Source organism: Bos javanicus, chromosome 14 (genome assembly GCF_032452875.1).
Source record: "Bos javanicus breed banteng chromosome 14, ARS-OSU_banteng_1.0, whole genome shotgun sequence".
NCBI classification, from domain to species: domain Eukaryota; kingdom Metazoa; phylum Chordata; class Mammalia; order Artiodactyla; family Bovidae; genus Bos; species Bos javanicus.
The window spans coordinates 53,565,482-53,571,617 of record NC_083881.1 but is presented as its reverse complement, the minus strand read 5'-3'; the positions used below and the strand labels follow the sequence as shown (position 1 = coordinate 53,571,617).

The 6,136-nt window shown below is 39.7% G+C and overlaps 1 non-coding gene across 1 annotated transcript; it reads left to right on the top strand.

Annotated features, from left to right (window-relative positions):
- The first annotated feature begins 213 nt into the window (after positions 1 to 213).
- TRNAC-ACA (transfer RNA cysteine (anticodon ACA)) lies at positions 214 to 285 on the top strand. Its single transcript has one exon. It is a non-coding gene; the product is annotated as a tRNA-Cys (tRNA).
- The last annotated feature ends 5,851 nt before the right edge of the window (positions 286 to 6,136 follow it).

Here is a 6,136-nt window from a genome sequence, read left to right as displayed (position 1 = left end):
CTGATTTTGGTATTGACCATCTGGTGATATCCACGTGTAGTCATCTCTTGGGTAGTTGGAAGAGGATGTTTGCTATGACCAGTGCGTTTTCTTGGCAAAACTCTGTTAGCCTTTGCCCTGTTTCATTTTGTACTCCATGGCCAAACTTACTGTTACTCCAGGTATCTCTTGATTTCCTACTTTTGCATTTGCAGTACCCTATAATGAAGGACTTCCCTGGTGGCTCAGACGGTAAAGTGTCTGCCTACAATGCAGGAGACCCAGGTTCGATTCCTGGGTGGGGAAGATCCCCTGGAGAAGGAAATGGTAACCCACTTCAGTACTCTTGCCTGGAAAATCCCATGGATGGAGGAGCCTGGTGGGCTACAGTCCATGGGGTCTCAAAGAGTTGGACATGACTGAGCGAGTTCCCTTCCTTCCCTTCCCCTATAATGAAAAGGATATCGTTTGGGGGTGTTAGTTCTAAAAGATCTTGTAGGTCTCCATAGAACCATTTAATTTCAGCTTCTTCAGCATTACTGATTGGGGCTTAGACTTGGATTACTATCTTTTTGAATGGTTTTCCTTGGAAACGAACAGAATTCATTCTGTCGTTTTTCTGATTGCATCCAAATACTGCATTTCAGACTCTTTTATTGACTATGAGGGCTACTGCATTTCTTCTATGTTCACTCTTGCCATCTCCTGTTTGACCACTTCTAATTTACCTTGATTCATGGACCTCATATTCAAGGTTCCTATCCAATATTGTTCTTTACAGCATTGGACTTTACTTCCATCACCAGTCACATCCACAACTGGGAGTTGTTTTTGCTTTGGCTTCATCACTTCATTCTTTCTGGAGTTATTTCTCCACTCTTCTCCTGTAACATATTAGGCACCTACCACCCTGTAGAGTTCATCTTTCAGTGTCATATATTTTTGCCTTTTCATACTGTTCATGGGGTTCTCAAGGCAAGAATGCTGAAGCAGTTTGCCATTCCCTTCTTCAGTGGACCACGTTTTGTCAGAACTCACTGCCATGACCCATCCGCCTTCGGTGGCCCTACATGTAATGGCTCATAGTTGCATTGAGTTAGACAAGGCTGTGGTTCATGTGATTACATTGGTTAGTTTTCTGTGATTGTGGTTTTCTTCCCTCTGATGGGTTTGTCTTCCCTCTGATGGGTTAGGATAAGAGGCTCATGGAAGCTTCCTGATGAGAAAGGTTGACTGTTGGGGAAACTGGGTCTAGTTCTCATGGGCAGGGGTGTGCTCAGTAAATCTTTAATCCAATTTTTTGTTGATGGGCTGTGTTCCTTCCCTGCTGTTTGATCTGAGACCAAACTATGGTGGAGGTAATAAAGACAATGGTGACCTCCTTCAAAATGTCCTGTGCATGCATTGCTTCACTCAGTGCCCCAGACCCTGCAGCAGGCCACTCCCAACCCATGCCTCTGCTGGAGACTCCTGGACACTCATAGGCAAGTCTGGGTCAGTCTCTTTTGGGGTCACTCTGATAGCTTATGGTGAACGATTTCAGATTTATGATCTCTGAAGAAGATTTAGCTTTGAGTCCAGGGACCAGGCTTGATCACACAAGAGATTTTGTGTAGCCAAGTTTTATTAAGGTGAAAAAGGACAGAGAAAGCTTCTGACGTAAACATCAGAAGGGAGACAGAGAGTGCCCCCCTTTCTAGAGTTAGCAAGGGAGTTATATACTTTTTAAATTATTTATTGCAATAAATCAAAAGAATGTCTTGAAGTTGTAAAGAAAGATCTTACTAGACCTACTCACACAATTTAAATTGTAAGATGACAGGATTAGCACTAACAATAGAAAGATATCACTAGACCTCCATAATATACATTTTAAGATAACAGGATTAGTCAGAAGGTTTTCAGGGAAGGTGAAACTGTCCTCAAGCAGGATACATTGTTGTTATATAATCCTTAGTACAGAGTTTAAACTGAGTTGTTTGTTGTGTAATCATCAGTTCCAAGCTTAAAGGAAACAAAAACAAAACATTTTATGTGACTAAGACTAAGGAATGTAGAGATAAAAATCAAGGCATTTGTGCTTTCCTCCTCCTTGAGAATTCCAGACCCCTATCTCCTCTTTGAGAGCCCCAGACCGCTTTCTCCTTCTCCTCCTCCTCTTCCTTGGGGATCCTGGACTTCTTATCAACCTGCCTGGGAATTGACTCTCTTAACTGCTCCTTTCTCCTGGGTCCTGGTGCACACAAGGTTTTCTTGTGCTCTTCATGAGTCTGTTTCCCCAGTCCTGTGTAAGTTCTGTAATCAAATCCCACTGGCCTCCAAAGTCAAAGTCCCTGGGGTTCTCAGTCCCTTTGCCAGATCCCCAGGTTGGGAAATCTGTTGTGGGTCCTAGAATCTTCTTAACAGTGTGAGAATTTCTTGGTATAATTTTCCTGCAGTTTGTGGGTTGTCTGCTTGATGGCTCTATGGTGGGGTTAATGGTGACCTCCTCCAAGAGTGCTTATGCCACAGGCTGTGTGACCCAGGTCTGCTGCATCCAGAGCCTCTGCCCCTACAGCAGGCCACTGCTGACATATACCTCTGAAAGAGACACTCAAACACAGGTCTGGCTCAGTCTCTGTGGGGTCTCTGGGTCCTGGTGTGCACAAGGTTTTGTTTGAGCTCTCCGAGTGTCTGGTGGGTATGGGGTTTGATTCAAAATGTGATTTCACCCCTCCTACCAACTTGCTGGGGCTTCTCCTTTGCTCTTGGACATGGGATATCTGTCTAGGTATATGTTGTTTTTCAATCACTAAGTCGTGTACAACTCTTCTGTGACTTCATGGACTGTAGCCTACCAGGCTCCCCTTTCATGGGATTCTCCAGGCAACAACACTGGAGTGGGTTGTAAGGATATGAGAGTTGGACTATAAAGAAAGGTGAGCGCCGAAGAATTGATGCTTTTAAACTGTGGTGTTGGAGAAGACTCTTGAGAGTTCCTTGGACTGCAAGAAGATCCAACTAGTCCATCCTAAAGGAGATCAGTCCTGAATATTCATTGGAAGGACTGATGCTGAAGCTGAATCTCCAATACTTTGGCCACCTGATGCAAAGAACTGACTCATTGGAAAAGACCCTGATGCTTTGAAAGATTGAAGGCAGGAGGAGAAGGGGATGACAGAGGGTGAGATGATTGGATGGCATTACTGACTCAATGGACCTAAGTTTATATATGCTCCAGGAATTGGTGATGGACAGGGAAGCCTGGCATGCTAAAGGCCTTGGGGTCAAAAAGAATCAGATGCAACTGAGCTATTGAACTGATCTGATATAAGATAGAAATTTGGGATTTTAGGATAAATAGTAATTTATTTGAAATATCTATTTTAATTCTAGTAAATGTGTATGCATGTGTGTATGTATATATATGCTCACACACATAAATCATACTTATTTATGCTTATATCAATTGTAGGGCTGGGTTTTGTTGGTGGCTCAGCAATAAAGATCCTGCCTACAATGCAGGAGACATGGATTTGATATCTGGGCCAGGAATATCCCCTGGAGAAAGAAGTAGCAATCCACTCCAGTATTCTTTCCTGGGAAATCCTATGGACAGATGAGCTGGTGGGCTACAGTCCATGAGGTCACAAAAGAGATGGATATTACTTAGCAACTGAAGAACAACAATATATTTATATTTATATTTGGGGGACATATAACAATGGTCAGGTCAAATTAAGTTTCATTCTCTATGATAACTCACTGAAGGCCTTAGCAGTACTGGCATTTGTTAGTCAAGGGTAGAGCATTAATTTCTTCATATAACTTCTTTGTCAGTAACAGATAATCTTCCAGGGTATATTTTCCCTGATGAAAAATTTCATTAGAACCTTAGAACCAAATTAGAAAGTTACAAATTTTATATAAAGAATGCAAGTGATAATAATTATTTTAATCTTAATAATGTTATATTTATTTAATTTCTACTCAATTAGGTATGGATCACCACCATTAGGCAATGGTCACCAATTGCCAATAACTGGAAATTGCGTATGTATTATGAAAAAATATCCCAGGCTTCCAATCACTTAATATTATATTGGTGATAGCTTTTATATCATGCTGCTGCTGCTGCTAAGTCGCTTCAGTCGTGTCTGACTCTGTGCGACCTCATAGACGGCAGCCCACCAGGCTCCCCGTCCCTGGGATTCTCCAGGCAAGAACACTGGAGTGGGTTGCCATTTCCTTCTCCAATGCATGAAAGTGAAAAGTGAAAGTGAGGTCGCTCAGTCGTGTCCGACTCTTAGCGACCCCATGGACTATGGCCCACCAGGGTCCTCTGTCCATGGGATTTTCCAGGCAAGAGTACTGGAGTGGGGTGCCATTGCCTTCTCCGTTTTATATCATAGAAGTGACTAATTATTAGGAGGAAGTAATACTCTAGGTAAGGATTTGGAATTTAAAAGAATGAGGTACTGAGGAGAATAAGAGCAAATACAGTGTCTCATGGTTGGGACTGCTCACAAGCTTAAGCTGCTTGAAAAGCTTTTGTTGAGATGATCAAAAAATTGAGAGCAAAGTGTGTTATAGAGAAACATGTAAGCACTGTACCACACTATACTATCTTATGTATTTTTTATATAGTGAAAATAATCTATACTTTTAAAAGTTGCTGTGCTAACTCTAAAATTGCAATTGGGTAAACTGGCTCAGAGAAAAGCTAATAACCACTTTTACCCACTAAAGAGTGATGTGCTAACAATATCAGGAATTAATTTAAAGAGATGTTCATAGGAGCAAAAAAAAAAAATAGAAATAAAACAAATTTAAATTATGTTTTTGAAACGAACTGTGTGTATAACTCTTGGCAGAAGGATATGAAAAAACTGCATAGCCTCCCAAATGAATATATTATCCAATGCCCAGTTCAAATTTAGCCAAGTGAAAATGGAGAAGGTTAAAGAAAAGAAAAAATTTAGAAGTCAGAGACAAAGGTCATAGAGAATATCATGTGGAGACTCCTTGCTCAGCAAGATACCAGTTTTGCTATAAACCAATGATTTCTGTATCTTCCAATCTTCTTCTTTTTTCCAAATGAAAACGTTTATTGTGCTGTATTGGGTGCTTAAAGAGCAGATAATTTGTTATTGCTGTTGTTTACTTTATGCAAGTCTGGACTAGGTCAACCTGGCTTAGAGGTTACTGCACAACATGCAGAGATCCTGTACTTAAGAACCTTTTTTAACAGTTTAACTTGTTTAGGGTACAAAACTGAACCACATGAGTTGCGACCAGAGGATAGACTATAGTATTTATTGCTATGATTTTATAAAGAGTTCTTTTTTTCTCTTTCAGGACTCTGATGAGATTGCTCTTTCTTGCTCCCTTTCAGTGAGGGGGATATATAACTAGCTATATCCAATGAATTGTTAGTGGAATCAACATGTTCCATTTACAAATAGTGGTATTTGAGGGTTTATGTAAGATTTTCTAGAGAGCTCTCTTACTCTGATAAGGAGAAGACCAATATTTGGTCTGGTGAATGATCTATCAGCCTGAGTCCTAGAATAAGGAGAAGTGAGAAAGTTGTCTGGTCATGGACACTGAATAATAAAGAAGTAAATCATTAGAGCATTTCACATTAATGTTTTCATTAAATTATCATAGCAACATAATTAGTAAGTTTTGAGTAATCCTACTTGTGGGTGAAAAATAAGATTTCAAAATACATAGTCCTTAGTTTTTAACCATGTCTTATTTCTTACCTTTTATTAAATATTGAGATCAATCACAATGTTTAATCTTTAAGTCCATCTTTACACAATTGTTAGGTTGCCTATCTTCACTTTCACTGCTCAAAGAATTCTGCAAACATCAAGACTATAGTAAAATATTTTTATAGTTTTTGTATGAGTTCCTGAATGAAGAATGGAGAATTGATGTTGGAACATTATCCAGGAACTAAACTTTAAGGCTTCTCTGGAGCTAAATGAAGATATAGCAATATTCCAAAACTGAAAATTAATATTTTCCTTTGTTTAAACCATGCAATATATTTTACTTGGAACATACGAGTACTCTTGCAATAAAACTTTTGTAATATATTGTGATAGTGAATATATGTCCCTTTGTCTTCTTTGAGGGTAGCTAGCAGTGCAATTTTACAATGATTTCT